Here is an 11103-nt window from a genome sequence, read left to right as displayed (position 1 = left end):
ATGTTTAAGAAACTTCATTTAAAATTAAATTAAAATGCAGAGCCCCCCGGACTGGTGGCCAGAACCCAGGCAGTGTGAGTGCCACTGAAAATCAGCTCACGTGCTGCCTTCGGCACGCATGCCATAAGTTGCCTACCCTTGTGGTAGAGGAAAGCAGAGAAATGGGGATGGCAGTTTGCTTCCAGAAATCAGTAGGAGGCCAGATTATGGCATCTGAAAACAAGAGTGAGGAGGAGGAGGGAAGGGGAATAAGTGTTTCTGCGATGGTACAACCCTCTGTTGCTGTTGGAGGAGAGGGGGAAGAACTTGCCGACAATGCTCCCATTCTAGAGGTGGTCAGTGGCGCGTGGACAAAGATGATAGGGGTTAGGTGCAGGAAGCTGCAGAAAGTGCTGCAACAGCAGAAAGAGAGGAAGATAGGGCAGAAGGCTGACCCTAGCATAGGAGTGGAGAGGTGTCAGGGTGGCACAGATGACAAAGGATGAAAAAAGGGGAAAGGGTTGTAACATCTGAGGTGGCTGTGGTGGCCAAGGGCAAGGTTGCTCAAGCCTCATGTCCTTTGGTAAAGGAGGTAGGGACTGAAGGGAAAGGGAGGGAGCACTCTCCATGTCAAATGCCATCTGAGAGTGGGGCATCTGCCTCACAGGACTCTGACCTGGCTCAGGTGCTTCCCAGGGTACCCAGGGTTGTGAGGCAGCTCATTACCACCTGCCCTTAGCATGAGGAAGCCATGCCTGTGCCTTGTGTGTGTTAGCTCCCTGATACTGGCAACCCAAGAACTCCTCTCTCAGCTCATGTGGGCTCTGCCGTCCCTCTGCAGGTAAGCAACAGGCACATTCCAACCCTGAGCCCTACAAGTATTTCCTGTAGCATCCAGCCCCTGCTCTACTGGACATTCACAGAATTCCAGATCCTCTGTTCCCAAAGGAACAGTACACAAGAGCTTACTAGTTACACCATAGAACACAGCTTCTCTTAGCACACAGCACTTACACTTGCTTTCTCTATAAAAAATCTAAGTTTATTTATCAAAGAACAGAGATTCAAATGAGAGCAAGTAGAAATATCAGAAACAAAGGGTAACACAAAATAAAATCATAGCACAAATACTACAGCCTCAACTTAACTAATAGGACGTTGTCATAACAGCAAAAGATCAACCAAAATCCTTCCAGTGTATTATAGCCAGCCTTGGCTGTTCGTGAAACAACCCCACTGTCATCTTACTTCCTTGGTGAAAGATTCCAGCGTGTCCCTTAGCAACCCCAGATATATAAAAAAAAGTCCTTTGATCTTTATTCATAAACCAGACACCCTCCTGCTGCGTGTTCCTTCCTGTAGATTTTGCGATCCCATGTTAATTTCTTAATCTAGTGTCTAAGTATACAGATATATATTTCATAATGGATATCTAATACTCTATTTGCATATAACCAGGCAGAGCAATAAGCATCTCCAGACTGAAAGGAACAAGTGGGGCTAAAGACATGCAATATTGGATTATGCTTTGTTTAGGTCCAGAGTTGAGGATCTGTTTGGGTAAATTAGGGTCTTACTGGGGATTTGAAGATCAGGCCTGGTGTATCACCTCTAGATTGATAGTGGAAAATATGGAAATGTAGATAAGATTGTCAACAAGAGGTAAGGACTGGGCATTTTGGATTAGGTATCCCAATGAGAGTTGAAAGTGAGGAGATGAGATTTTGATTCTTAATGGGGACCTAATTATCTGGCATGGAGGATTAGTCTCCGAATGAACAGTTGATGATCCCAGAAAAGTACGTGACCAAAGAAGCTTTAAGGAACTGTGAAAATTGGGGTTAAGTAACCCACCAAAAGAAGTTTTGACACATTAGTCCAGTCTTTCTCAAATCACAGATTAATTATAAGCAATAAGTCAGTTTGCAAATTAGAAGCAGAACAATAGGTGATTGAATTACAATGTAGTCACAATGACCCCAGTTATAAGTAACTTAACCTGAACATATGGCAATGTAGATTAGGCTCCAAACGGAGAATTAAAATCTTATCTATGGATTTATTGCCCAATGAGATGCTGAAGATCTGGAAATATGGGTTAGGCCCTACTAGGGAGCTGATGATCTGGGCTAGTGGATTAGGCTCGGAGTGAGAGGTTGAAGATTGGGAAATATGAATTAGTCTTCAAATGGGGACCTGAAGATTTGACCTGGGGAAATAGGTTCTGAATGTAGAGCAGAAGATCTGGCATGCTGAGGTAGGCTCTATGAGGAAGCAGAAAATCTGGCTTGATGTGCAGACTAGTATGTGACCACAGAATCTATTAGCACCTGTGACACTTGGGTACAAGGCAACAAAGAGTCCTGTGGCACCTTATAGACTAACAGATGTATTGGAGCATGAGCTTTCGTGGGTGAATACCCACTTCGTCAGACGCATGTAATGGAAATTTCCAGAGGCAGGTATAAATATGCAGGCAAGAATCAGTCTGAAGATAACGAGGTTAGGTCAATCAGGGAGGGTGAGGCCCTCTTCTAGCAGTTGAGGTGTGAACACCAAGGGAGGAGGAACTGCTTTTGTAGTTGGTTAGCCATTCACAGTCTTTGTTTAATCCTGAGTTGATGGTGTCAAATTTGCAAATGAACTGAAGCTCAGCAGTTTCTCTTTGAAGTTTGGTTTTGAAGTTTTTTTGCTGTAGGATGGCTACTTTAAAATCTGCTATTGTGTGGCCAGGAAGGTTGAAGTGTTCTCCTACAAAAACCTGTTGATGTAGGGTCATTAGGGTTCTGAAGTTGTAGCTTGAGATCAGTGCAACATGCAATCATGGAACCTTTCAGGCCCTATTAAAATTAGGACTTGATCCACTGACTTATTACAACCAATACAACTGCACATGATAAATTAGCTAGACAATAATTGTGACTATACATTGATGTTACAACAGCCCCCGTTAAAAGTAACTTGACCTGAACATCTGGCAATGTAGATTAGGCTTCCAGTGGGCACTTCAAGATCTTGCCTAGATATCTGGCTCTAAATAGGAAACTGAAGATTTGGAAATAAGGATTAGGCTCACAATGGGGATCTGAAGTTCTGGAAATATGAATTTAGTCCCTACTCATGAGCTGAAGATCTGGGGTGGTGAATTAGGCTTTGAATAAGGGTCTGAAGAGCTGAAGATATTAGTTGTGCTCTGAAAGAGAGCCTTTGATTCAGCTCAGAATGTGGAGCTGAAGATCTGGTGTGGTGAAGTAGGCTGTCAATGGGGAACAGAGGGTCTAAAAATATGGATGAGACTAATAATAAGGAGCTAATAATGTGAATCAGGCACCAACTAGAATACTGAGGATCTAGTATGGATTAGGATCCATATGAGGAGTTGAAGTTCGGTAAATATGGATAAGGCTCCTACTGGTGTTGTAAATATCTGGTATGATAGATTCTAGGTTCTTAATGTGAAATAGAAGATCTAGAAGTGTGGATTAGGCTTCTAATGAGATGTTAAAGATGTGGTCTGTTGGATTAGGCTTTGAATGTGAAGCTGAAGAGCTGGCATGCCGACTTCAGTTCTGATTTGGAAGCTGAAGGTCTAGGTTTATGCCCAAACCAGTACACAAGCACAGAACCTTTCAGGACCAAATAACCTACCAATGGGACATCTTGATATATAAATCCAGTCTGTCTCAACCACTGATTTATTTCAATCAATACAGTTTCACCTTGCAAGTTAGCTGCAGAAAAATGGTGCTGGTTGGTTGAGTTACACAATGGGCCCAGTTAAAAGTTACCTGACCTGAACAGCTGGCAACCTGGATTAAGTGCCCAGTAGGGAGTTGAACATCATGCCTATATGAGTTTGGCTTCAAATGAGAAGCTGAAAATTTAACAAGATGAACCGGTGTCCCAGTGGATAGCAAAAAAGATAGAAATATGGATTAGGCACAAATTGGGAAGGCTGAACATCTGGAAATGAGGATTCGATTGCTAAAGGACACTTGAATTTCTGGCATGATGAATTAGGCTCCAAAAAAGGGAACTGATGATCTGTAAAAGTGGATTAGTCTCAACTAGAGAATGGAAGTTCTGGCTTAGGGGAATAGACTCTGAATATAGAGCTGAATATCTGGCATGGTAAGATAGCTTCTTACGAGAAAGGTGAAGATAGATCTTCATGCCTAAACCAGTAGGCTGCTATAGAACATTTCAGTACCCTCTCAGCACTCACAAACCTTCTCAAGGTTCAATTTGGCCATAGGACCACAGGAAACCAGCTAACATTTTATGTTTGTGTCTAGGCTGACAGGAGTTAGGGCAGACACAGAGGAACTTGCCAATGGTGATAAGTGTATGATAGCATTATGCCTTCTGCTGAGGTTGTCAGCAATTATATTGCTGAATTAGTAGATTCTGATGCCCAGGAAGGATTGCAGGGGCTCATAAGTGGAACCTAGTACAGAATCAAAGTCTACCACCATCAGCTGACCCTCTTAGTTTAATACTACTACTGAAAGGCCTGCAACAATGCCCTGCAGTGCAGTCTATATGCCTACTATTCTACTATCCAAACTTGTCCTTCAGACTTGTATGCTTGCTTATCTAGAGCCCATTGTGCTGTTCACTGGGCCTTATTTTCTAAAGGGCAGAATTTATAGCTGTTTGCCATTTCAGATAACAACTTGAAAAAGGTGAATTTGGTAGGTGCAAATACCTGATCTGCCTGCACAATTATGGTAATTATGTATGAAAATTATATATACTGTATATACACACACACTTTTATTCCTGGTGCTGGGGTTCTGCCCTTTGCAGATCATGCCCATTGTATCCATTATTTCCCTGAAATATCCTAGTTGTCCCCTAACTGTACCTTGCAGCATCCTATTTTTTCTCTGGTGAGCTTGTAGTCCTCACATTACCTCAGTTACACCCCAATGGATATGACATTTATTTCCAGGATTATCCTTTGTAGGTCATTTTCTTTCACTGAAAACAAATATTATTCAAAAATTTTCTGAACTGTTCTTGGAGAGCAAATAAGAGACTAATTTAGGGGCATGGTCTATGATGTGAAACCACTACAATGCACTCTGAATGGACAAAACATGCTTATGTCTAGCACCTGATATGTTCTATTTGTTAAACACAGACTGTTTTTCTATAACTTGCAAAGCTAAAGCCACAAATACTAGGTGGCAAATAACTATCAAAGGGTGTAATCTGGTGGAAACTTTTCTTACAGCATGCAATAAATACATTTTGGGCTAAACATCCATTTCTTTCGTAGGGGAGCACCAGGCTCGTGTCACTGTCATTCTGTAATCCAGGAGACTGGTTTATATTACCTTATGTATACAAAACCGAAATTATGTTCAGAGTTTTTTCAAAGAAAATAAGCATTAGCAGTTTTTCTCATGTGAAAAAAGTAGATTTAAGGGGATTTGCCTGTTTAAATACTGCTCTTTTGCAATGGTTGTTTTTCTGAGAAAAAGCAGTTGAAGATTACAAAATTCCAAAATGTCAGAAGGTCAAAGTACCGTAGTAACAGTTTTCTTTTTGTTGAGGAATAACATATGCAGAGATCAGGTTAAACAGACGTGTGTCTTCTTATTCGGATTCCACAAGGCCAGCAAAGGGATTTAGGAGACAAATTTTTCAGCACCATGTGATATTAATCGTAACTATTTAAAAAAAGCTAATGAAAGGAAGGCATTTTAAATTATTTAGAATTATGTAAATTAAAAGCAGCCTTAATGGCTCTAATTCAATACTGATAAAAGTTGGACATACTCCGGTGCACTGTATCACAAATTGGGCTTGCTGCTGAGGCAGAATAATAAAGTTCTCAGCTCCATCTATCTGGCTCATCGTCACCACTATCCCATCCTCTGCACACTCTTTATCAATGGCCACACCCTCCTCCACAGACCTTCCTTCCCACTAACAGCCTCATCAATCTTAATCTGAAACCAATTAAACAAGACAAAGAGAAGGATGACAGTCTGTAAAAGACAGGGAAAACAAAAAGGGCAGACAATGCTAATGTGCAGTCAACACTCCTAACACCCCCGCAGGGATCCAGAGGAGCACACCCTCAAGACTTTGAGCCAGCAGTTCTGAGCTGCACCTTGTGAGGGGCATAAATTAGAAGGTGGGGAAGGCAACGGTGGCTGTGCATCTCTTTTGTGTTTCCAAAATTCTGGCCTGGTCTGATGGACAGCATGACCTCTGGCCTAAAAATGAGAGCAGCTGCAGGGACTGCCCAATTTATGACTGCTGCCCACAGCTCTCTAAAGAGACATCCTGAATAGCATTACAGAAAATAGTTCCTGTACTGTGGGAATTCCCAAGAGGCAGGATTCACCAGGCTTCTGGTCCCTTTATGATGGTGTGGTGTAAAGGAGCTGGATCATACCCCATTTCACAAGAGACTAACAATTACAAAAAAATCAAGTAACTTTCTAGTGTCTTTTAAATGGTAGAAGAGCAAGAGTTTCACTGCATGGACCCAATAAGGATCTTCAGCAGACCCCTACGCAAACAGAAATAATATCTAACTAATATGTTTCTAGTGCTTCTTCACAGTGGAATCTAGGCAACAAAATCAATTAAAAGTAGCAACAGTAGCGGATGGTAATTAAAAACGGCTTGATTATGGCCATCTTCGATGCCCCTCTCTTTGTTAGGTCACATTAAAATGGATCATTAGAGAAGAGAAACAAAGGGAAAATAAAATTGTCACCAGCAACTCTGAAGAAATCATTATAGAGGTGCTCCTAGCAACTCCATAGTTAAGGGCGAGTTTAGATTTGTACCTAAAGCAGGACTGAAATCCCACTGTTTCACAGTTTATTTAACTTAGTTTTCAAATTTGGCACAATTACTCTTCGGAGGACAATTCAATTTTGTAGCAGATTTTCTGGATGAAAGACTTTACTTTTCCAGAATAGATTTCACAATAACATTTTTTTTAAAATTCAGTAATTATCTTACCTTTTCATGGCTCAAATAAGCTTAATAATGGAATAATAGAGACTTCAAACTTTCCAGATTGTTACATCTCTTAACAAATATGTGAGCTTTCAAAGTTAGTAATGATTTTTCCAGTATTGCCAACCCCAACAGCGCTAAACTCATGACTCAAGTCCCAAAAATAACACTTTGGGGTTGTTGTTTATTGTTATTATTTGCTTTCTGATGTTGGAATCTTTAGGACTCACATGTTTAAGCTTTTCTTCATAGCCACAAGCCATTCTCAGATGATAACCTCATTCCAGCTGGAGCTGTAATAAAAACACAAAATACCACAAGCTGCGTGATAAAATCTTGAGATTTGGCACAACTGCTGTTGAGCCAGGGCCTAAACTAGTGCAAATTAGCATAGTTCCACTGAAGTCAGTTGAGCAACACTGAATTACACAGCTGAGGCTCTGGCCCATTATAGTCAAGGGTAAGTCAAAGCTCAAGACATTTTTTTAAGTGGTGTCATCAGAGATAATTCGACCAATCCTCACCCTTAACCTCCAGCTAATTTGCATGCCGTATTTTGTTTGGTTGACATGAGTCAGTGGAGTGAAGCGTTCTGTACATGTACGTCAAGAGATCGTCTTTATGTAAACAGAAAGATAATGGATTGCTCCCAACTGTCTCTGTTTTCTATTGTAACATACCTAGGCATACAACTCTCTACCATGGAACTTCATGAAGACAATACAACTGGAGAAAGGGAGTTATGGAAAATGGCAAGAAGAAGGATGTGATGCCTTGAAATGTTTAGTTTTTGTGATAATTACAACAATTTTGTAATGTTTTTAACCCTTAAATTACTCAAAATTTCACTATGAGGATGGTGAAGCACTGGAATGCGTTACCTAGGGAGGTGGTGGAATCTCCTTCCTTAGAGGTTTTTAAGGTCAGGGCTTGACAAAGCCCTGGCTGGGATGATTTAGTTGGGGATTAGGTCCTGCTTTGAGCAGGAGGTTGGACTAGATGACCTTCTGAGGTCCCGTCCAACCCTGATATTCTATGATTCTTATCTACTCTCAGTCTTAACACTAGTTTAGCGTAGTGTTTTGTCTGGGAACTGAATTAAGACATGTGCTAAGAGCCGTCTTGCATTGTGTCTAAAAGAGACAAAGCACAAATTCATCCTGATCTACAGCTGTTATGGCTCCTACAGCTGCAGACTCTGCCAAAAACACTTTTCCCCCATCTAAATGAGAATATCATCCTGAATGCTGTCAGCAACTGTATCTTTGTTAATTATAGAATTCTCAGGATGGTGCGAAAAGTAACCAGGCCATAGCTCATTGAAAGCTTTGAAGTAGAGAACTAGGCTCTAAAATTGGATCCAGAATTGCATGGGGAGCTAGTGCAGAATGCAGAGCACCAGTGTGCCTTGGTGCACAGAGCACTGGTGTACAGAGCTCATCAACCTGTTCCATTCTGAAGACAGGGCGCTGTGTAAATAGTATGACCCAGAGCATCTGTATGGCCTCCATAGTTAGCCCTAGGTACTGCAATGAACTTGTTGACTCACTATTGGCACTGTGTTCCCCCAGTTCAACGTCCAGCCAGTAGAGGGCTCTATCTACAGATAGATCTGACCAAGTTTGGGAAATTCCAACGTGTTGCCAACTTAGTGATTTTGTTGCTAGATTTACTGACCTTTTTGGTTTCCCTAGCGAGGAAATAAGTGTCAAAGCAACCAGTGACAAATCTAGTGACTTTCACTGCCAATTACAATGATATTCAGAGAAAGAAGTCGCCAATTTGTATAGTCACAAAATCATTCACAAGCAGCTCAATAGTGTTAATAAAATCCATTGCAAACTCTCCTCCCCAGCTAACCTGCCTCCCCCGCCCTGCCCACTTCATTAGCCATGTTTCCCTGCATCACAATGGGTGTGCTACTTACTACAGAGTGGCGAGAAGGAAAACATTTGGGTAAAATCAAGCCCTGGCTAATGTGCTGCTCTCTCCAAAGCACACTGGCTTTAGCAAAGTATTTAATTAGACTCCCCAAACTTCTTTTCCTTACCAGCAGATTATAGTGAGTAGAAGATTGGGAGCTATTTTACACCTTGCTATTTACATATTAATTAATCTCTATCTAACCCTAATTGCAGTTTATTCAAGGATCGCTCAACAACTCATCCACACAATAAACACTAAGCCTACTTTTATCCATATTATTCCACGCTATTACACTGAGGGCATATCTACACTACAATCGTAAATTGGCCTATGTTATTAATTACTGCAGTGGCTGACGTCCACACTACCCTCCTTCTGTTGGTGGTGCACATTCTCACCAAAGCGCTTCCCCTGACTGAAGAGAGGTAGTGTGTGGGGGCTGAGAGCACGCAATTCTTGGTTTAGTCTGAAGTGGAGGACAGGATTAGGTCTAAGAGGTAAATATAACTGAACCACTCGGTAATAGCATCTAAAATGTAATTAAATGTAACATCTTTGTAGGGGGAAGTGCCAATGAAACTCACCACACTAGTATTTAACTTCAAAAGGGGAATTACACAAAAATGAGGAATAATAAGGCAGGGCAAGAAAAAACTTGAAGAGCAACTAGCTAAATCCATTCCATGCTCTCCTCCCCAGCTAACCTGCCTGCCCCGTCCTGCCCGCTTCATTAGCCACGTTTCCCTGCATCACAATGGGTGCACTACTTACTACAGAGCGGTGAGAAAACAAACATTTGGGTAAAAACAACTGTCCCAGATTAATAGTGTCAAAAAAGGAGGTTTTGGAACAAATTGATAAATTTTAAACAGTAATAAGTCACTAGGACCAGATGATATTCATCCAAGAGTTCTGAAGGAACTCAAGAAATTGCAGAACTACTAACTGTGGTATGTAAATTATAGTTTAAATCAGTGGAGATAGAGGAGATCCTGGCAATTACAGGTTGCTAAGCTTAACTGCTGTACCAGGCAAATTGGGAGAAACTACAGTGCAGAACAGAATTATCAGAAACATAGATAAATACACTATGTTGGGGAAAAGTCAACACAGCTTTTGTAAAGGGAAATCATGCCTCACCAATCTATTAGAATTATTTGAGGGCGTCAACCAGTATGTGGACAAGGATGATCTAGTTGATAACGTGTACTTGGACTTTAAGGAAGTATTTGACAGGGTCACTCAAAGACTTTTAAGCAAAGTAAGCAGACATGTGATAACAGGAAAAGTCCTCTCCTGGATCAGTAGCAGGTTAAAATTTAGGAAACAAAGGGTAGGAATAAATGCTTAGTTGTCACTCTGGAGAGAGGTCAACAGCAAAATCCCCAAAGGTTCTGTACTTGGACTTATGTTGTTCAACATATTCATAAATGATCTAGAAGAGAGAGTGAACTATGAGATGGCAAAATTTGCAGATGATATAAAATTACTCAAGATAATTAAGTCCTAAGCAGACTGTGAAAAGTTACAAAAGGATCTCACAAAACTGGGTGACTGGGCAACAAACTGGCAGATGAAATTCAGTGTTGATAAATGCAAAGTAATGCACATGGGAAAAAATAATCTCACTTATACATACAAAACGATGGGGTCTAAATTGGCTGATATCTCAGGAAAGATCTTGGAATCATTGTGGATAATTCTCTGAAAACATTCTCTCAATATGCAGCAGCTTTCAAAAAAGCTAACAATGTTCAGAACCATGAAGAAAGAGACAGATAAAACAGAAAATATGATAATACCACTATATAAATCCATGGTACACAACACATTGAATACTGCATACAGTTCTGGTCTCCCCATCTCAGAAAAGATATTTAGAATTGGGAAAGGTGCAGAGAAGGGCAATAAAAATGACTAGGCGTATAGAACAGCTTCCATACGAGAAGAGGTTAAAAAGACTGAGATTATTCATTTCAGAGAAGAGATGACTAAGGTGGGGATATGATAGAGGTCTATAAAATCATAAATGATATAGAAAAAAAAGGACTGTCAGAATTAACTACTGGTAATGGTTTCAACACAGAACTCCACATCTCCAGAGCTGCGGCTCACAGGACTCCCTCTCCCTCCCTCCCACCACCACAACACACTTACCCCCTCCCCTCCATACAACCCCCCTTGACATACCCCTCACTGAAAAAAAGGAAT

This window comes from Trachemys scripta, chromosome 3, assembly GCF_013100865.1.
Source record: "Trachemys scripta elegans isolate TJP31775 chromosome 3, CAS_Tse_1.0, whole genome shotgun sequence".
In the NCBI taxonomy this organism is placed as follows: domain Eukaryota; kingdom Metazoa; phylum Chordata; order Testudines; family Emydidae; genus Trachemys; species Trachemys scripta.
Note: the sequence above shows the minus strand (reverse complement) of the source record.